Below are 22,863 nucleotides of genomic sequence, written 5' to 3' on the forward strand. Positions count from 1 at the left end.
GGTTTGCTATAACCCTTTTCGTCAAAACGTGTTGGGCTAGTCCTTTCCTTTTTTTTTTTTTTTAATTCTTTATTTTCTGTTGTGCAAGGTATAACAATAGACTTACTCAGCCACAATAGCAGACGTAAGCGGTAACAGACAATAATCAAAACATGGCATATGAATAAACGGCACAGTTTTTAGGTTTTGTTGAGAGAAAACGTAGACAGTAGATTGACATTTCAATTAACATGTGAGTTTTCCTGTCTGACATGCACAATTTTAAGGAGTTAATATAACAAGAGTTAACCGTTGCTAGGGTTAGTTTAAGTGGGTACTAACTAGGGAGGCTATACATATTAAGCTTTGATAAAGCAAAATCTAGTAGTACGGTTCGCAGTAGTTTAAAAAAAAAAAAAAAGAACAAACAAACAAAAAAAACCAAGAACATTATGTATACATGTTAGAGAGACAAATAGTACGTTTACAGAATAGGTAGACTTAGTGAGTTGTCTTTAAGGCTTGGAGCGTAAACATGCAAAAAAAAAAAAAAATGAATTATGTTAGTTAACGCAAAGGCGAGATTTACACAATGTAGCTTAAGTTTTTTGTTTTTTTTTGGCAGTGCACATTTTTTATATAACATGTACATGTGAAAACATTAAGCTTTTGTTTTAGGATATGGTTGACATCAATTTTTGAGTACCTCCTGTTAGGCTAAACGTGTATAAAACTTCACTAGTTGGGCCTGGGTGTAGGTAGGGCTAGCTAGTACCATAGTGCGGTTCCAGTATACATGTCAGGCTATCTAGGAGCGCAACAGGTTAAAAGAATGGAACATGTCGCCATCTCGCAGGTAAGAGGGGTAAGTGCTAGGCATGAGCCCTCTCACTCTGTCGCAGCGGTGGCATTGAGTCAAAGTGTAACCCTAGACTCTATAGTAGAGGCGTGTACGCCAAACTGCGCTCATTATCTTATGTGGGGATCGTGAGTGGTATGGACGTAAGATTTAAGTGCATTACAAGTAGAGACCATAACAAAATAGATGCCACTTTAAGCGGGGGCGCATATGGCAATCGCCATAAGGGCATGGTGTGTCACAGACGGCCTCCAGCATGTCTTCAGAGCAAAAAGTAATAATTTGTATATTAAAGATTATTATACGTCGCCCTTACATAGGATATACTCTGTTGCGTTAAAAATGGAAAAAACATAGTAAGTATGAGCAGGGTGATGTCTATAGCTATGGTACTCTTGTGGTTAGCCGGCTTTAGATATGTAGCGACTAATGCTACTGAGCGGCATGGCCTCAATATACATGTAATAAAGGCGTTATCACCCAAAGTGGGTACAAACTGTAAACTGGCTTGGACAGGTATTTCTAGTACATCAATTCTAACCTGGAGCTTGTAACAGGCATAGTTGATTATGTAGCTATATAGTAGGCAATATAACTTGAGCTAAGACATATATTAACAGTTCAAAAGGCTATCTATTACTTATGGTAAAAATTAGTCTACAATGTGAAATTTCAACAGAACGAACTTGCTTTCACGCTGTCATGTCAAGATGGTCGGCCGTCTTGATTTAGAGGTCCTGTTTAGCGGTTTGCTGCGGCCTACAGCCGCATCCCCGAGTGAGAAAGTTAGAGAAAGTTAATGAAAGTTAACCGGTGCCCTGGCTAGGCTTCAGTTTAACATATTTGTGTTGTCCTTTTCGGTGGTCCCTGTCGTTTGTCGGAAGAGGTTCTCCCCCCTCCCCAGGCTTGTTCCATAGCCTGTGTCTGGTTGTCGGTCGTGGTATTGTGGAGCTTGGAGGGTGCACCCTTCGGCTCCATCTATGTGGTAACTGAGGCATATGTAACCGGTGTGGTGCTCCGTGGTCTGAAAGGAGCGATGTTTGCTGGATCCCAATTGTGGCTCGGGGTGGTAGGGGCACCGGGTCCTGTTTGGGGGGGTAAGTCTTGTGGTAGACCCAGGGTTCGTAGAAGGGCCGCTGCCTCCTGCATGCTGTGGATTTGGTGCAACGTTTCACCCTGTTGTATCAGGAGCGTGTGTGAGGGTCGCCAGCGATAAGGTACGTTGTTGCGCTGGAGTGTGGAGGTGAGAGGCCGAAGAGACCTGCGCCACGCCAGAGTTCCACTGGACAGGTCGGCAAAAAAGGTTAGTGTGGTATTTTCAAATTGTATGGGGGCCTTGCCTCGGACGGCCGTGAGGACCTTCGATTTGTCAGTCCCGTTTTTAAAGGATAGTATGGTGTCCCTTGTGGCCATTTCTGGAGCCCCAGCCGGTTTTGGAATTCGAAAGAGCTCTGTGGGTGTTATGGCGTTAGCTTGGTCTGTGGGTAAAATGGTGGTAAGCAGGCGCTTGACCATGTGTGGTAGGTCCGTCTCCGGCAACCCCTCTGGGAGTCCTCTGACCTTGATATTAAGTCTCCGTCTTGCGTCTTCCTGGGTTGCGAAGCGCCTTTCATATAGTATATTTTGTTCGCGTAGGTCCTGTATGTCGCTTCGCAGTGAGGCGATGGTACTCTGTTGTTCTTGGGAAGAGGCCTCCAGTGCTGTAATGCGACCTGTCAGGCCCTGCAGCTCTCCCCTTAACGCAGTGACATCGGCGAGGATTTTTTTTGGAGGTCTGCGAGCAGGGATTTTAACACCCCAGTGGTCACCAGTTCGGCGTCTGGGTCCTTCCTTGGTCCGCTGGGTTTTGCCTTCGGCTTTGGGTCTGGGGTTGGGAGGTATTCATCTCCAGCTCCCTCGGAGTAATCATCTGAAAAGTCTGAGCAGCCTCCGTGGAGCGCCGCCATATTGGATCCGCTCGGGCCGCACGCCTGCCGCCACATTTCCCCTATCGTGAGCCCTGGGGCCGGTTTATCCGGCATCTGCTTCTTGTGCTTTCGTCCCATCTGGGCTGGGGGGTGTTCCGCTGTCGGTTAACGGGTGTTGGGGGTATTTTCTGTCGGCTTTGTGTTAATTTTGTTTCGTTTGGTTCAGAGCTCCTAAGATGTGCGTCTGCTCCATTCTTTAACATTTTAACAGCCAACTAGTCCTTTCCTTTTAACATTTGTATTTCCTGAGGAGTGTTATTCTTCCCAAGGCATACCTCCCAGCATTTTAAATGGACAAAGAGGGACATTTTAATTTAGTGGTGTGAGCGTGGCCAGGGGCGGAGCTGATCTGTGAAATATTTAGGTAACTTACTAATAACAATTTATAAAACTAAAAAAGTAATTAAGAAAAAGAACAATTAATCTAATGCACACAGACTGATTTCTAAACATAATTGTAGTTTAAACCTACATTGTTGTGAGTATTCTTACTGTAGAGCTCCATTACACATTTAGACACACCAACAACTTGGGGCTCAAAGACAAGAGAGACATTAGGATAGAAGTGTGGGACAGAGGTATTGAGCCCAAAGTAGGGACTGTTCCTCCTAAAAAGGGAAGTATGCCCAAGGTTGCATCACGTACATTTCATATTATTTTCAGCTTTTTTTCCTCTTATGGTATGTAATTAACATTTAACTTGGGTGTGCAGCTTTACCACATGTATATTAATTTACCATTACAAGATAATACACAAAGTAGTATGTGAGGTAAGAATTGCAATTATTAAAAAAAAAAAAAAAAAAAGAGAGCACATTCACTTAACATGCAGTATTAATGTATTCATGCAGTGAGAAATGTTTCTAAAGTAAAAATTTAAAAGTCTATAAGAATTTGTTATTTGTCAAAGAGTTCAATTTATATAAAACTATTTTAAGAGATACAGAATCAATAAATGAACAATACAATGTTATACTCATAATCTTATTAAAACTACAAATACAATTGCTACCCTAGCGGGAAAAAAAATGCCAATTACGATAGGTCAAAATTTAAAGGGACAATATAGTCACCAGATCAACTACAGCTTATTGTATTTGTTCTGGTAAGTATAATCATTCCCTTCATGCTTTTTGCAGTAAACACTGTCTTTTCATAGAAAATGCAGTGTTTACATTACAGCCTAGGGATAACTCCACTGGCCACTCCTCAAATGGCTGCTAGAGGTGTTTCCTGGGCAAACTGACATTCAGGGTCTCCAACCTCTGTATGGAGACACTGAACTATCCTCATAGAGATGCATTAATTCAATTAATCTTTATGAGGAGATGCTGGTCGGCAAGTGCCCTGCCCCTGATCTGTCTCCTTGACAGTCTCAGACAATCCTATTGGAAAGCATTGTTATTGGCTTAGAACAACACTTCTGATGATGCCAGCCAGGCAAGCAGATCAGGGACAGAGGAAGCAGCTGCAGACTTGAATACAAGTAAGATTTTACTATAATTAGGGAGGCCAGGAGGGCTAGATGGTGGTTTTAAACACTATAGGGCCGGGAAAACATTTTTGCGTTCCTGACCCTATAGTATTCCTTTAAATAGTAGATAGTTTGAAGAGTCTGCAAGGCAAGTATAGAAGCAGCATACAGTTATTGATGTTGCTTTATCTAAAAATAATTAAATACATCTCAGATGCCCTCCTGTTCTTCATAGTTATTTTACATGGCAGATATGTGAGAAGTTAGTAATTCACACTTTTCCCTATTATTTTTGTGAATGCTCCATTTTAATGCTGGATCTATATGATAAGTATTAACTTAAATATTTTTTTTACTAAATATTGCATTTGAAAGTTTAGGCAATGGATTGTATTATCAAATAATTTAAGAAACAGTTTAAATACTGATCTTATAGGAACACTCCCATATTAACTTCAGCTGATGGGCCCTGTCTTACCTTTAGAGGTTAAACAGCTTTGCAATTTGGTTAAACAGATTTACAAATAATACATAATGTAACTGTAACGGACAGTCGGTGTTACAATTTAGATATTTTTATTTTACCCCAAGAATATTCCAGATACTTAAAATTAAAGGATCACTATAAGGTCATGAACACAAACATGTAATTCCTGACCCTATACTGTTAAAACCAACATCTAGCCCCCTGGGCCCCTCATGCCTCCATAAATATAGCAAAATCTTACTGTATTCAAGCCTGAAACTGTAGATCTGCATGTTGTTTGCCTCAGAAAAACAAGCTGTCTGTTGACATCATCAGAAGTGGTAGCCTGATCCAATCACAATGCTTCCCCATAGGATTTTGCTGACAAAGAGGCCATGGCCAATCAGCATCTCCTCATAGAGATGAATTGAATCAATGAATCTCTATTAGGAAAGTCTGCATGCAGAGGGAGGAGACACTGAATATTTGGATGCATTTTAGGCAGCCATGAACCAGGAACGATCTCTAACAGCCATCTGAGGAGTGGCCAGTAAAGTTATCACTAGGCTGTAATGTAAACACTGCTTTTGCTCTGAAAAGACAGTGTTTACAGCAAAAAGCCTTAAGGTAATGATTCTACTCACCAGAACAAATGCAATAAGCTGTAGTTGTTCTGGTGACTATAGTGTCCCTTTAAAAATGCCTGTGAGACTGGGGGCAGAGCCTGACCACCAAGTAGTGCAGACGTGGGTGACATAAGCTCCTGCCTGGCGGGCAGAAATTGGAGAAATAGCGGCGGCTACGAAGCCCAAAGACTTACCAGGTTGCACTACCGACGTTAGGGGTGCACCACCAAAGCAAGTGATACAACTCTGACGCCCGTCGGGGCCAGGGGCGCTGAACGCCAAGTGTCAAGTGCGGCCTACTGGACGGTTATCTCAGTCCCAACTGGAACACTTATCAGCCCTGACGACGGACTTACCGGCTACCGCACCATCGAGGCACAACCAAGATGGCGGCCCAGCAAAGGCCCAAGTCAAAAAGCACAGGCACTCAGTCACCAACGCAGCCCCTGGAAGCTTTTTACCGGCTCTGCATGAGCTTTTGGACAATACTCTGCAATCATGGGGTGTCCTATCATCAAGCGGTGAGAGAGGTGGCTACATGGATGCGCCCAGCTGTCCGGCGTTGCCACTATGGGCCCCTACCTCAAGCCCCCAGAGCAGCCATCCGGCTATGCAGACATCAACGATTGATAAGACGGGAAATGGCGCCATGGTGCTCGGGCACAAGCACTTGCTCCCACATACGCAGGAGCTGGATTACTAAGCAAGCCCCACACGCACACACCTCACCTGACCCAAGAACCAGGGACCAGCATGATATACCACTGCCCTTTATGGTCACAGCTGCAAACCGGGTTGCTATAAAGTGGTCCACCCCATTGCCTACCGCTGGAGCTGAATCCCAGCCTCACAACGCCAAATCTCGGGACATTCCTGCACTGGGCATAGGCTGAAGCACCCAATACTGTGCCTCACGGCGGACATGCACATTTCCCCCAACACTGACAAATTGCTATTTTTTATTTTTTTTATTTTAATTTAACTCCACTCAGCCTCTGTGAGAGAACTGGAGTGGATTCATCACCTGGGATCAAGTTGGGCTGCAGGGGCTGCTTGTGCTGCTGGACAGGCAGGCAGGGGGTGAACAGGCAGAGTAGGCGGCGTGGCAGCTCTGATCTTCCTGCTCAGCTTCCTCGCACATCGCTTAGTGATGTCGAGAGACAGTCTGACGTCATATTCCCCATGCCCGGGCACGCGAGGGAGCTGAGCAGTAAGAGCTCAGACTAGAGAACTCCCTTGCCACCCGACCGCAAATCAAGCTGCCGCTTGCCTCGGGGGTGCCAAAGGGTGGCCAGCCTGCTAGCTTTTGGGCCCCCCAGGACACGAGACTAACAAGGCAGTGCCGCCCAAGGCATATGCCTTGTTAGCCTTGTGGTGAATAAACCCTACCGGCGACCTATGGCCGCGTGCCCACAGAAAGGGGGGTTGGCATGTGTGTCATAGGTTCGCCATCGCTAACCTATAGGATGCTGAGGAACAGGAAATTTAGAGCATGAATTGAAAACAATTGCATGATGTTATCATGTCAACATGAAAAAAAATTCAAAAGAATGTAGGACTTGTAAATATATGCCACAAAGAAACAATGCTATTCTAAGGTGTCTTACCCTGTAAGAGAAAGGTGTGTACTTAATAAAGAGGCCACATATTTTTCTTTAGATTAATATTGTGCATAAACAGAGAGCAAAGGGTGACTATATATAAGGTCATGAGGAATGACAACAATTTATATTCTGTTAATAATTTGAAAAACGTTTCAACAGTGCAAAAAAGTTGATTTTATATATATATATATATATATACACATACACACACACGAGCCATGTAATGACAAAATATATATTTTAACACTGTGCTATTGCTCACCCTTTTTGAAAAACATGCCACACTTCCTTTCCTTTTTTTTTTTACTGTATATACTCGAGTATAAGCCGACCCGAATATAAGCTGAGGCCCCTAATTTTACCCCAAAAAACTGGGGAAACTTATTGACTTCAGTATAAGACTAGGGTGGGTAATGCAGCAGCTACTGGTACATTTCTAAATAAAATTAGATCCTAAAAAAATTATATTAATGTAATTTTTATTTACAGTGTGTGTATATAATGAATGCAGTGTGTGTATGAATGCAGTGTGTGTGTGTATGAGTGCAGTGTGTGTGTATGAGTGCAGTGTGTGTGTATGAGTGCAGTGTTTGTGTATGAGTGCAGTGTGTGTGTATGAGTGCAGTGTGTGTATGAGTGCAGTGTGTGTGTATATGAGTGCAGTGTGTGTGTATGAGTGCAGTGTGTGTGTATGAGTGCAGTGTGTGTGTATGAGTGCAGTGTGTATGAGTGCAGTGTGTATGAGTGCAGTGTGTGTGTGTGTATGAGTGCAGTGTGTGTATGAGTGCAGTGTGTGTATGAGTGCAGTGTGTATGTATGATTGCAGTGTGTATGTATGATTGCAGTGTGTATGTATGAATGCAGTGTGTATGTATGAATGCAGTGTGTGTGTATGAGTGCAGTGTGTATATGAGTGCAGTGTGTGTGTGTGAATGCAGTGTGTGTGTGAGTGCAGTGTGTGTGAATGAATGCAGTGTGTGTGCGTGTGAGTGCAGTGTGTATATGAGTGCAGTGTTTATATGAGTGCAGTGTTTATATGAGTGCAGTGTGTGTGTGTGTTAATGCAGTGTGTGTGTGTATGAGTGCAGTGTGTTTATATGAGTGCAGTGTGTGTGTGTGTGTATGAGTGCAGTGTGTGTGATGCAGAGTGTGATGCAGAGCATTGGTGGGGGGTGGGTATTTTTATTATTATTTTTTAATTATAATAATTGTCATTTTTGTTGTTATATTAATTTTTTATTAGTATTTTTTTTTTTTTATATATATTATTATTTTTAATATTTTATTTTATTAGTATTATTTTTTTTTTCGGCCCCCCTCCCTGCTTTATACATGGCAGGGTGGGGGGCTCTCACTCCCTGGTGGTCCAGTGGCATTGGCAGTTCAGTGGGGGGAGGGGGGCTGTCAGAGAGCACTTACCTCTCCTGCAGCTCCTGTCAGCTCTCTTCTCCTCCGCACCGGTCCGTGCAGCTCCTCTGTCAGCTCACACTGTAAGTCTTGCGAGAGCCGCACTATGACCCCGCGGCTCTCGCGAGATTTACACTGGGAGCTGACAGAGGTGCTGAACGGACCGGTGCGGAGGAGAAGGGAGCTGACAGGAGCTGCAGGAGAGGTAAGCGCTCGCTGCCAGCCCCCAGTCTGTATTATGGCAATGTAAATTGCCATAATACAGACACTGACTCGAGTATAAGCTGAGTTGGGGTTTTTCCGCACGAAAAATGTGCTGAAAAACTCGGCTTATACTCGAGTATAAACGGTTATTCCTTTCATCTCACGGACATTATTCAGAGACTAATTAGTAAATGGTTAAGACTCAGCAAGTGTGCAGGCATTATGCCAGATGATAAACCGGTCCCAAATACGTCTAGTATGATTAAGATCTACGTCTAAAGAGGCATCATTATGTACTGTAACTAATGAACACCTCACAATTTCAAATTTAAAGATGCAAAAAACAACAATCATTACACTTGGAGCAGACATTTTCTCTCTCTTTTTTTTTTTTTTTTATTCAGCTTTTGCATATATCTAACCTGTTACATTAAATATCTATTGCAAATAAAAGAAAAAAAATTACCTCTTTAAAAAATTTGTTTTGAAAGAGCAGCGTAAAAAACGTAGGCACCCAAAAGCAGCGTAAAAAACGTAGGCACCATCCACACATATTAACAAATAGCGCCCTCATGCTGTAAACTACATACTCAAATGAGACGCCACACTGAAAGATTAATTGTAAATTAGGGACACTCCCTAACATTTAGAAACTTTAACCAGAATTTATCCTCTGATTAATTACAGTGGATGCCTAGAAATTAGTTCGAATAAACAGTCATCAACAATCATCACACACGATTACTGGAACAGCTGAATAAACTGATAGCCACACCGTTGATGCGATCAGGTTATCCCCTTTTGGATCACTGTTTAGTGAATTGAAATGTGTTTGTTCTCTAGCGAAAGCCGCATACTGGACATGCGTAGTGTGTGGCTGGTTCTAGCTAGAACTAAGTGTTCCAGACTGCTTGATTGAGAGCTTGGTGAAAATAAATTGCTACCAATAAAACCCACACTTAGTAATGGTAGTGGGCTCATGTTCTAATCAACATGCACTTTGCCACAGTAAAAAGAGCTCAATATGCTTAGAATAACTCTTTAATTTAATAACTAAAAAAAAATCATAATAGTAAAAGTGTGTCAAGATTACTTATTGTACTTGCTTAATAATATAAATGTTCTAAATTTTTGTAAATATGTATTTGAGTGCATACTTTACAATAAATAGGATTATAACAAATGTGCAGTCAACTTTAATCAAATATTTATACCTTCACAGTGAAATACAAATAGGAAACTGCTGAAATAGGAAACTTGCTGTAAGATTAATATTAACTATACGAATAATCTAAAGAAATAGATTCTCGTCTGGAGCTCTTAATGATATTACCAATAGCCTTAATGTAATAAAGTTGAGTATCATACAAGTATCTAGGAATAGTGTCTATTACCTCGTACAAAGTTGCTGTATATATATATATATATATATAGAGCATCTATTATAAGTAAATGTTACACACACGTATATAAATAAAACATACAAAATCCACCGCACTAGCTTCAAAGTTCACATAATGTAATAGTTTTTTAAAACGCCTGACAGGCAAAAATAATAGGTTTTATATATGATCATATATATACATGACCATGCACTGAGCCTGCCACAACACCAATGTACCCAGTTTAGAAACATAGAATGTGACGGCAGTCTTCCCAATATTTTGAAATACTTTTAATTAGTCCCTGGCCTTATCTTAAGTCTAGGATAGCCTTATGCCTATCCCACGCATGCTTAAACTCCCTCACTGTGTTAACCTCTACCACTTCAGCTGGAAGGCTATTCCATGCATCCACTACCCTCTCAGTAAAGTAATTCTTCCTGATGTTATTTCTAAACCTTTGCCCCTCTAATTTAAGACCTCTTGTTGTGGTAGTTTTTCTTCTTTTAAATATGGTCTCCTCCTTTACTGTGTTGATTCCCTTTATGTATTTAAATGTTTCTATCATATCCCCTACTGTCTCGTCTTTCCTCCAAGCTATACATGTTAAGATCCTTTAAAACCTAGGTTTTATCCTGCAATCCATGAACCAGCTTAGTAGCCCTTCTCTGAACTTTTTTTAGAGTATCAAAATCCTTCTGAAGATACGGTCTCAAGTACTGCGTACAATACTCCAAGTGAGGTCTCACCAGTGTTCTGTACAATGGCATGAGCACTTCTCTGTTTCTGCTGCTAATACCTCTCCCTATACAACCAAACATTCTGTTAGCAGTTCCAGCTGCTCTATTACATTGTCTTTCTACCCAGGGCCGGCGCTACCATTAAGGCGGACTAGGCAGCCGCCTAGGGCGCCCCTTGGGAAGGGGCGCCGCCAGGAGCGCCGCCCCCCCCTAATGCTGCAGCCGCCCGAGCGCTCTGTAGAGAGCCTCAGGCGGCTGCAGCTTCGCCCGGGCTGGTGCGTCCATGAGGGCACACCGCCCGGGCGCAGCATGAAGAGAGGAGCTGACAGGAGGGAAGCGCTCAGCGCTCCCTCCTGTCACTCCCTCACTGTAGCGTGGCCGAGCGCTGTATGGTCCGCGGGTACAGGGAGCATCTGTCTCCTGTACCCGGCCGGACTAACGGGAAGTGAACACTGAGTGTTCACTTCCTTTTAGTCCGGCCGGGTACAGGAAACAAAAGCTCCCTGTACCCGCGGACAGTACAGAGCTCGGCCACGCTACAACATAGGTAGGGGAGGGTGGGGGGAATAAAGGGAGGGGGGGAGAAATAAATGGAGAGGGAGGGAGGGGGGGGAGAAATAAATGTAGGGGGGGAAATAAATGGAGAGGGAGGGGGGGCAGGAGAAATAAATGGAGAGGGAGGGAGGGGGGGAATAAATGGAGAGGGGGGAGGAGAAATAAATGGAGAGGGGGGGAGAAATAAATGGAGAGGGAGGGGGGGAGAAATAAATGGACAGGGGGGGAGAAATAAATGGACAGGGAGGGGGGGAATAAATGGACAGGGAGAATAAATGGACAGGGGGGAAATAAATGGACAGGGGGGGAATAAATGGACAGGGAGGGGTGGGGAATAAATGGACAGGGGGGAATAAATGGACAGGGAGGGGGGGAATAAATGGACAGGGGGGGAATAAGTGGACAGGGAGGGGGGGGATAAATGGACAGGGACGGTGGGCGAATAAATGGACAGGCAGGGTGGGGGGAATAAATTGAAAGGGGGGGGGAAATAAATTGACATGGTGGGGGGAAGTAATTGACAGGGAGTGGAATTGACGGGGCTAGGAGGGGGAATGAGAGTGGGGAGGGGAGAAGAGAGTGACAAAGGAGGGGGGAGAAGAGAGGGACACGCAGGGGAGAAGAGAGTGACAAGGGAGGGGGAGAAGAGAGGGACAAGAGGGGGGAGAAGAGAGGGACAAGGGGGGGAGAAGAGAGGGAAAAGGGGGGTAAGAGAAGAGAGTGACGAGGGGGGGGAGAGAAGAGAGTGACGAGGGAGGGAGAGGGGGAGAAGAGAGTGACAAGGGAGGAGGGAGAGATTGACATCCATCACACACACACAATGCACCCCTTGCACACAGAAAAACACACAATGCATTACACACACAGACACACACACACAAGCAATTCAACCCTTACATACAATGCATCCCTTACACACACAGAAACACACAATGCATTCCTTACACACACTCAATGCACCCCTTACACACACTCAATGCACCCCTTACAGACGCACACACTGCATCCCGTACATACACAGAAACACACATTGCAGCCCTTACACATACAAACACAGATTCACACAATGCATTCCTTACACACATATCAGGACATCCCCTACTCCTGTGAACAAACTATTTGGTGGAACATGAAGGTGGACCCTGGGGCCCAGACCATGAGCTGTGTTAAGGGCCTTTAAAAAAATGGAGCTGCTTTCCGTTCTCCCATAACACAAACAGCCTCCAGAGAGCCTGTTCTACACCAGACGAGTGGAGCCAGACTGCAGCTAGAGCCCATCACCATCCTCATCGGATTGTAAGTAGGCAATCTAGTATATTATTTGTGGCACTAATCTCTAATTTACCTCACATTAAAGGGACACTTTAGTCCCCAGAACCACTGCAGCTTAATGTAGTGGTTCTGGTGTCTATAGCCTGTCCCTGCAGGCCTTTTAATGTAAACACGGCGGCACTGCAGCACTTGCGTTAGTTAACATGGGGCATTGTGATGTCATATGGGGGGGGGGGGGGGGGGCAAACTTTACTTTTGCCTAGGGGGGCAAAAATCCTTGCACCGGCCCTGTTTCTACCTTTAAGTCATCTGAAATAATTACTCCTAACTCCCTTTCCTCAGATGTTGAGGTTAGTAGGGTATCAAATATCATATACTCTGCCCTTGGGTTTTTACGTCCAATATGCATTATCTTGCACTTATCCAAATTAAATGTCAGTTGCCACAGCTATGACCATTTTTCTAGTTTACCTAAATCATTTGCCATTTGGCTTATCCCTCCTGGAACATCAACACTGTTACATATCTTAGTATCATCAGCAGAAAGACATACTTTACCATCAAGACCTTCTGCAATATCACTAATAAAAATATTAAAGAGAATGGGGCCAAGTACAGATCCCTGAGGTACCCCATTGGTAACTAGACCTTGCTTTGAATATACTCCGTTGACAACAACCCTCTGTTGCCTGTCATTTAGCCACTGCCTAACCTATTCAACAATATTGGAATCCAAACTTAAAGATTGCAGTTTATTGATAAGCCTTCTATGTGGAACAGTGTCAAAAGAATTACTGAAATCTAGGTAGGCAATGTGTACTGCACCACCCTGATCTATTATTTTAGTTACCCCATCAAAAAAATCAATTTGGCATGATCTCCCTGAAGTAAACCCAAGTTGTCTCTGATCTTGAAATCCATGTGATTTTAGATGTTCAACAATCCTATCCTTTAACATAGTTTCCATCACTTTCCCCACTAGTGAAGTAAGGCTTACTGGCCTATAGTTGATTGACTCCTCTCTACTTTAAGTTAGAATGTATTTAACCACGCTGACTGATGATCACTGGATCCTAAACTTTCACCTACAGTAATATATTATACCAAATCTCCATTTGTTAACACTAAATCTAGTACTTCCTCCTTACGAGTTGGTTCCTCAACTAGTTGTTTTAGAGAAAATCCCAGTAGGGTGTTTAGAATATGTGTGCTCCTGGCACAAGCAGCTATTTTGGTTTTCCAATTCACATCAGGAAGATTAAAGTCACCCATGGCGATAACTTACCCCTTCATTGTCATTTTAGCTATTTCCTCAACTAGTAGATTATCTAACTCTTCTATTTGTCCAGGGGGCCTGTAAATCAAACCTACATGAGTTACTGTGTGATCTCCAAATTCTAACGTAACCCAAATGGACTCTGTTCGCCTCACTAACTTTTATTAGGCTAGATTTTATGCTATCCTTCACATACAGGGCCACCCTTCCCCCTTTCTTGCCTTCTTTGTCTTTTCTATATAAAGAGTAACCTGGTATTGCTATGTCCCAGTCATTTTTCTCATTATACCATGTCTCAGTAACAGTGACTAAATCTACATTATCAGTTGGCATTATTGGCACAAGTTCATGGATCTTATTCCCTAAACTGCGAGCATTTGTAGACATGACTCTAAGCTTATCTTTTTCTAACACTCTCGTTACAGTTACTTTCTGTCCTTGTTTAGGGGGGCAATTGGATTGATGTTTTGTCACCCTTTTGTTCCCCCTCTCCCCCCGTTTAAATATTTCCTGGCAAAACCTCTAAACTGTTCGCTCAGAACATGTGTTCCCTTTTGAGAAAGATGCCATATTTTTTGTACAGTTCATTTCTATTCCAAATAGAGCAATCATGAGAAACAAAGCCAAATCCTTGCTCCCGATACCATTCACCAAGCCACAAGTTAAAGTCCTAATATGTATTCGCCTGTCGATCTGAGTGTTATGCACAGACAGAGCTTCAGAGAATGAAAGTGTGGAAGCAACCTGCCGTATATATCACTGGCAAGAACACAAAACACTTCCTTTACCTCAGAAACCAGACAAGTACATCCAATTCCCCTTCCTGCTTTGCTATCTTCACAATGTTACGAATAAGTCTCCTTTTTCTGTGAGCAGTAGCTCCAGGAAGAGCTTACCCTAGTATAACACATGACAATACACCAATGTACCCAATTTGGCATACCCTAGTGTGTGTCTATATATATATATTTATATATATATATAGGTATGTCAAATTGGGTTCATTGGTCTACTGGCATTGTGGCAGGCATAAGGAATGCATTATCATATTTGTATGTATTTATGTATGTTAACTACCTAGAAAACCACTAAATAATAAATGACTTTTATTACCACAGCTGATATGTTTATCTTTTTTGTAGTTTATACTGTTTGCTCATAAATAACCAATTTCACTTAAATAACCCCAGACTTATAACATGCAATATTCCATTAAAAAAAAAATATCTTCAAAGATTTGATTTAGTGTGTGAAGGATAAAGTGAGTAAAAATAGAGAAAATAATGGAACACATTAGAAATTTGGAAGAGACATTTGTGAGAAGGTATACAAAGTGGGAAAGGAGACCCAGGGTAAGATAAATTCAGGATCTGAGTCCGCGTGGGAGACAGGAATGGTGAATGAGAAAAAAGACTTGACAAAGAATGACCAAAAAATAAAGTTTTTTTAGAGGATAAAGAAATGGAAACTAAAACAACAAAAAAAAAACCTGAAAATAGACTATGGAACTAGGAAAAAATGAAATGGGAAACACAAACAAGAAAAGTAAAGGGTGAAAAGAGGGACTGGAGGAGGGAGGGTTGTAAAAGTAAACAGAACAGAAAATGCCATTTGTGCATGTTAAACTATAGGTTTATAGATAAGAACAAATTTGCTGTGAATGTGTGGTAAAATAACAAGTTGCAAGATTGAGTTAAACTAGAAGTGTTAAAAAAATAAAATGGTGTAATTTCCCAATAATTTGCAGTGTTTTTTTTTTTCAATTTGCCACAATTCATTTTGAAAAAATAACTCCCACCAGATCTCCACATTTTTTTTTTTACATCTTCTAGGATTATATCCTGCCAGATATATTTGAGAATATGATTCATGTGGTGGTGATTATGGGGTTAGAAAGAGAGACACTGAACTTTCACCCTGCTAGGATTCTGTGCAGTTTTAATCCAGTTCGTATCATTATGAGTTTTCTATTTTGTTGTTGTTATTTAGTAGTTATTAATTTTAGTAGCTTAGTATTATCAATGCTGGATCCTTCTGCAGAGTTGCAAGCCTAGTAGCACAATATTCACAATCACAGTACAGTCTATGTGCAAACATGTCAGCTCATTATTACTTTAAAATGTACTCAGCTATGCATATTACCTGTGATGGATGTAATGGAGGGATGGGGGGAGCCAGACTCGATCAGGATTCAGCACACTTAACAGGTAATTGTTTCAGGTACAACACTGAAAGCAAAAAGGACAAATTATAACAGCCTTCTATAAAGTTACTGGTTTATCAAGACATTTAATCCACCAGGACATAAAAGTTTTCTTAATTTGTAATACTTGGATACACATAATACAAAAAGAGTGTTGTCTGATGTTTTCAATGCAGCCAGTCTCTATTAGATGGCTGCTATAACATATCTATGACAAGAGCAATGCTTGCCATGCTTACTATATGTAGTCAGATAACACACGGGATAAGGTACATACTTATGCATCCTACTTAAAAAAATGTTTTAAGTAGTTATGCTCGCATAACTGCCAGCTTGTAAAAATAAATTACTTTATTACAATTCATGTTAAAGAAACACTAAGCACCAAAACAACTCTAACGGAATTAAGTATTTTCAAGGTATAGATCATGCCCTTCACTGCTAAATTATATGTCATTTAGGAGTTGAATTACTTTGTTTATACAAACCCGGCCACACCTTTCTTGTCTGACTTACACAACCTCCCTTCAAACATCCTGAAAGGATAGATTTCCTTATTAAACTACTTTTTGCACAGTGTTCAATAAGTTAGAATTTATTATCTCCTACAATGTTAATAGCCTGCAGGAGCCTCCTGTGCATCATTAATGTTCAATTAACAGAGCAGGAGAAAATAACTTCTAAAGTAACAGCACACTGTGCTGGAAGATCTGATTAAAAATGAAACCATTTTTTTTTTTTTTGTCATGGAGGCATGTGATTCTCAGACATGGGAGGTGTGGTTAGAAAAAACGTTTAACTCATAAATGGCAGAGACTGGAAGGTTTCCTCAAATGTGGTATGCATTTGCTTTTTGCTTTACTTGCTTTGTTCTTGTGCACAAAGAAGAAATATAAACAATTTTCATTAATATTTTAACTAGAAAAATAATACTTTACACATAAATTCCTCTTTTTCACTCTTAGAAGCGGTCACTTCGTTGCTCAACTTTATATATACTCACAGGTTTCCAAGCGTTCCATGGCAGAAATTACAAGATAGAAAGAACACTTACATTGATATCATACGGACATGAACAAAAATAGCTACTGTCACTTATGTAAATTAACTTTTGGTTTTTCTCCCAGTATTTTTTATCTCAGTATAACTACCTGAACATAAGACGTCAATGTATATAAACAACACCATAGGCAAAGAAACTGCACAACAATAAGTAAGATGGGTGGACCTTGAGACAACAATTACAAAAAAGGCAAATTCAAGTGTTTTGACGCTTAAAAACAGGATGACTAATAAGGTGTCCATAAAACAAGGTCCAAGTACTATTCACGGAATGAGAACAAATAAAAAAGGAAAAGGAAAACAAGCACATATCCAAAACCTATCACATAAACAAAACCAGAGGAGAGTGCCAAAAATTAGATACACGCCTGTAGCGGAATGAACCGTGGACTGTCATCCTTATTCCTGCTATGGGCTGCCCGTAGCTTGTCCCCCCTAATATTTCCTATGTTTCGTGCTCATAGTCCCTGGATCATCTTGTTGTGTCCCCTGTTCGTCTGGCCTTTCGGTAAATAACAGCCATTTCGCCTATTAACACCGTCGTGTTCGAAACCGAACAAGTTACCGAACACCAGACCACCCATATGGGGAGTGTACCCCTGTTCACACCCCTACAAACCACAATTACATGAACGTTTCAAGCGGTCGGCTGGTGGCCGCCATTTGTATTGGCGAACACGTGGCGGCGGCCATCTTGGGATACGAACAGAGACAGAAGTGTTTGGTCGTCAAGTGTATGGAACTAAAAACACCGCTGGGACTTCCACTGTCCATTATATTCGTGGGGATTCCGGCGAACAGAGTGGCATTCAGGGGGAGCAAACTCCCTAACAAGATACACCCAACGAATGCACGCACAGTTTTGGATTGTTTTTTTCATGCAGTTTATACTCCTGAAAGGGAGCGACTGCACAGCCTAATTTCATGGAACCTTTTTGGGCAGGCGCCTTGTGTGCGGTCAGGGAATCATGGGAGTTGTAGTTCAGCAACATCTGGGGGGCCGCAGGTTGGACAGCCCTGGTCTAAACTATACCCCGGTGGAATTCCGGTGGAATTTCAGCTACGTTCGTGGGATTTGAGCGCTTTTCAGATATGTTGGGCACTCAGATCCAAACTATCCTGGGATATAGGACTTAAGGGGGTACCTTGTGGGGAAATATATGTTTTGTGGTGATTCCTATTGTACGTGTCCTGGACCTGAGATTTAATGTAATTATATTGTATACTTTGTCTCAGTTTACTCTTAGATCCAGTGGGGAATGCCCCTGGAATGTGTAAGTGGAAACCCCTTGAATGGGGATTCTCATAAAAAGCCGTGTGTGGCTCCATTAAAATGAGTTATACCCCCAGAGATGAGTGTTGTACAGTTGCTGGGAGATTCTTGGAGTATTTTCCTGTATTTGGCTGTTCCCATGGAGTATTCTACTTGTTCCTGAGTGCATGTTGGAGAATACAGCGGAGGAGAGTCACTGCTAGGACTAGGGCTCCGCTACAACGCCTAAGCACTTTGTGTTGGAATTCGGGTTGATGATAATGAGGAGGAAAAAATCTGTCATTGTGGCTAGGTGTCAATCCAACCCTTTGTTGTCAAGCTTATGGATGAAGAATCTCTGATATAGTCAAGCCAAGGTTGCCAAGCTTATCTATAACGGGTCTCAGCAATTTGTAGTGCCTTAGGTTCGCCATCACTGTTCTAGAGCAGTGCTCCCCAACCTTTTTATCGCCGCGGACCGGTAAACGTTTGATAATTTTTCCGTGGCCCGCTTGTTTTGATTTAATAAGACAAAAAAAAAAAACAGTCACATATATTAAAAAAACACGCAGACACATACATAGTCAGAAAATCACAAACTCAGTCACATAAAGACATAGACTCAAAATTGTGTGTATGTGTGTGTGAGCGGTGCAGTGTGTGTGAGAGTTGCAGTGTGTGTGTGTTTGGGGCGGTGTGTGTATGGGGGCAGTGTTTGTGGGGCAGTGTGTGTAGTGTGTGTATGGGGGCAATGTTTGTGGGGCAGTGTGTGCAGTGTGTCTATGGGGGCAGTGTTTGCAGGGTAGTGTGTGTAGTGTGTGTATGGGGGCAGTGTTTGTGGGGCAGTGTGTGTAGTGTGTGTATGGGGCAATGTGTGTAGTGTGTGTATGGGGCAGTGTTTGTGGGGCAGTGTGTGTATGGGGCAGTGTTTGTGGGGCAGTGTGTGCAGTGTGTCTATGGGGGCAGTGTTTGTGGGGCAGTGTGTGTAGTGTGTGTATGGGGCAGTGTTTGTGGGGCAGTGTGTGTAGTGTGTTTATGCAGTGTGTGTAGTGTGTGTATGGGGCAGTGATTGTGGGGCAGTGTGTTTATGGGGCAATGTGTGTAGTGTGTGTATGGGGCAGTGTTTGTGGGGCAGTGTGTGTAGTGTGTGCATGGGGGCAGTGTTTGTGGGGCAGTGTGTGTAGTCTGTGTATGGGGCAGTGTTTGTGGGGCAGTGTGTGTAGTATGTTTATGGGGCAATGTGTGTAGTGTGTGTATGGGGCAGTGTTTGTGGGGCAGTGTGTGTAGTGTGTGTATGGGGCAGTGTTTGTGGGGCAGTGTGTGTAGTGTGTGTATGGGGCAATTTGTGTAGTGTGTGTATGGGGCAGTGTTTGTGGGGCAGTGTGTGTAGTGTGTGTATGGGGCAGTGTTTGTGGGACAGTGTGTGTAGTGTGTGTATGGGGCAGTGTTTGTGGGGCAGTGTGTGTAGTGTGTGTATGGGGCAGTGTTTGTGGGGCAGTGTGTGTAGTGTGTTTATGGGGCAATGTGTGTAGTGTGTGTATGGGGCAATGTGTGTAGTGTGTGTGTGGGGGCAGTGTGTGTAGTGTGTGTATGGGGCAGTGTGTGTAGTGTGTGTATGGGGCAGTGTGTGTAGTGTGTGTATGGGGCAGTGTTTGTGGGGCAGTGTGTGTATGGGGGTAAGGAGGCTTTTTTTAAATTTATTTAGTTAAACTTAATATATTCATGTCCCCCCTCCCTCCTCTCCCCCTCTTACCTTTACTGGGAGGAGGGGGGACATTTTTTAGTCCCTGGTGGTCCGGTGGGGATTCCCTGGTGGTCCGGTGGTGGTGAGGTGAACTGTAGCCCAGTTACAGGGCTAGAGTTCACTCTCGCGAGATTTGGATCGTTGCCGTGGTTACCGCGGCAACGCTCCAAATCTCGCGAGAGGAGGACCCGGAGGAGCTGCAGGTAAGAGCTCCCGGGTCCTCTCTCACTCCCTCCCCTGCCGGCTGTCAGCAATGTGCCTGCAGACCGGGGAGGGAGATCTCTGATCTCCCCTCCGGTCCGCAGGCACATTGCAGGGCTGGCACTTGGGCAATGCCAGCCCTGCATTAGCCGGCAGGCTCGCACACCCCACACCCCTGGGCGGCCCGGTACCGGTCCGCGGCCCGGGGGTTGGGGAACACTGTTCTAGAGCATCTGCTGAACCAGGGATCTCACTGGTTGTTTGCAAACTCAGTAATTACAAGTCATCAAACCAGCAACTGGAATTGTTACATTGTCTCTTAATATTTAGCATAACGGATTCAGACTTCATTAAAATAAAGCATTGTCACGGTTACTTTCTCACTAAAATGCCTTTTCAATTCTTCCTACACATAAGTATTCTACACAGATGCAACACCATCCATCTTCAGTCCAATGAACAGACAATACTTTATGAAAGAAGCCTTCACTATACAGATCCACTGCTCTTATTTTATATAATACACAGATCCCCTATGTTTTGCATTTACAAACCTACTACTATTGTTATTTATTACAATAAGGTATTATATAACAAACCTGCACTATGGGTACAGGAACATGTCTACACTGCAAAAGCTGAAGTTCTAGTATTTGTCTTTGCTTTTTTATACAAACATGTTATACACAAGTGTCAGTACATTAAAAAAAAACTAGGGGCTATTTTATTTTATGGGTAGCCTATACATACATAGTGCATTCAGAAAGTATTCTGATCCCTCGATTTTTCCACATTTTTTTCAATGTTGCAGCCTTATGCTACAATTGTTTACATTATTTCACATCAATTTACACTTAACACCTCATAATTACAGAGCAAAAAAATATATTACATTGGCATAATACAGACTACTCAAAATATAGCTTAGATGTATTTGGATCCTTGTTGAGATGTTTCTACAATTTGATAGGACGCCACCTGCCACAAATTCATTTGAGTGGACATGAGTTGGAAAGGTGCACAACTCTCTACATAAGGTCTGACAACTGTACATATCAGCAAAACAGTATGAATTCACTTGTGTGCAGACAGTAAATACACTTAGTGGGTATTAGGTGAAACAAACACACAAATTACCCTTAGTTAGCTGTATTGTAGATAAAGGATTCCTCTTATATCCTCAAGGCAATAACAACAAAACACCAAAAAATTGGCAATCTACAATACAGAAATAATAGAGACGGACATAGCGCAATATTGTCACAGAGAATAGAAATAAGTGGTATAGATAATTGCACTCACAAACATAGTTTGATTGAAGGCATATCAAATATAATGATGTGGAAACTTCAGGACTTGTTGGACATCTTGTCCTTTTTGTCCTGGGGTGTACTCTTGCTCACCTTAGGCATAGAGGATGGCGCCTGAGCCTATCTCCTTAACAACACTAAAATCTGGTTCCCGTATTGACTTGCTCGTTGGTTGAAACTTGCCAGACTGCCTCTGAAACCAACACTAAAATCTGGTTCCCGTATTGACTTGCTCGTTGGTTGAAACTTGCCAGACTGCCTCTGAAACCAATTTGTTTCAGAGGCAGTCTGGCAAGTTTCAACCAACGAGCAAGTCAATCTGGTATTTATGGCAGACTGGGTAGACAAAAGACTTTTCTCACCGTAAGACACATGAAAGCCCATTATTAAATTGGTAAAAAGAACCTAAAGAACTTGCTGATGAAACGACGACTGAACTATTGGGCCACAATTCAAAGTGTCATGTCTGGCGGAAACCAGACATCAATCATCAACCCTGAGATTATATACAGTTGCAAGAAAAAGTATGTGAACTCTTTGGAATTATATGGATTTCTGCACAAATTGGTCATAAAATTTGATCTGATCATCATCCAAGTCACAACAATAGACAATCACAGTCTGCTTAAACTAATAACACACAAAGAATGAAATGGTGCCATGTTTTTATTGAACACACCATGTAAGCATTTACAGTGCAGGTGGAAAAAGTATGTGAACCCATGGATTTAATAACTGGTTGAACCTCCTTTGGCAGCAATAACTTCAATCAAACGTTTCCTGTAGTTGCAGATCAGACGTGAACAACGGTCAGGAGTAATTCTTGACCATTCCTCTTTACAGAACTGTTTCAGTTCAGCAATATTCTTGGGATATCTGGTGTGAATCGCTTTCTTGAGGTCATGCCACAGCATCTCAATCGGGTTGAGGTCAGGACTCTGACTGGGCCACTTCAGAAGGTGTATTTTCTTCTGTTTAAGCCATTCTGTTGTTGATTTGCTTCTATGCTTTGGGTCATTGTCCTGTTGCAACACCCATCTTCTGTTGAGCTTCAGCTGGTAGACAGATGGCCTTAAGTTCTCCTGCAAAATGTCTTGATAAACTTGGGAATTCATTTTTCCTTCGATGATAGCAATCCGTCCAGGCCCTGACGCAGCAAAGCAGCCCCAAACCATGATGCCCCCACCACCATACTTCACAGTTGGGATGAGGTTTTGATGTTGGTGTGCTGTGCCTCTTTTTCGCCACACATAGTGTTGTGTGTTTCTTCCAAATAACTC

General features: G+C 42.5%; 1 protein-coding gene across 1 annotated transcript in view; it reads right to left on the reverse strand.

The window, feature by feature from the left end:
- The window catches only part of BBX (BBX high mobility group box domain containing), a 185,484-nt gene that overhangs the window by 127,963 nt on the left and 34,658 nt on the right, over positions 1-22,863 (reverse strand). Inside the window, exon 3 of the mRNA XM_063457468.1 lies at positions 15,954-16,039. The gene's annotated coding sequence lies outside the window, so the exon portion shown is untranslated. The remainder of the gene's footprint in view (positions 1-15,953; positions 16,040-22,863) is intronic.

The sequence above is a fragment of the Pelobates fuscus genome, chromosome 1 (assembly GCF_036172605.1).
Source record: "Pelobates fuscus isolate aPelFus1 chromosome 1, aPelFus1.pri, whole genome shotgun sequence".
In the NCBI taxonomy this organism is placed as follows: Eukaryota; Metazoa; Chordata; class Amphibia; order Anura; family Pelobatidae; genus Pelobates; species Pelobates fuscus.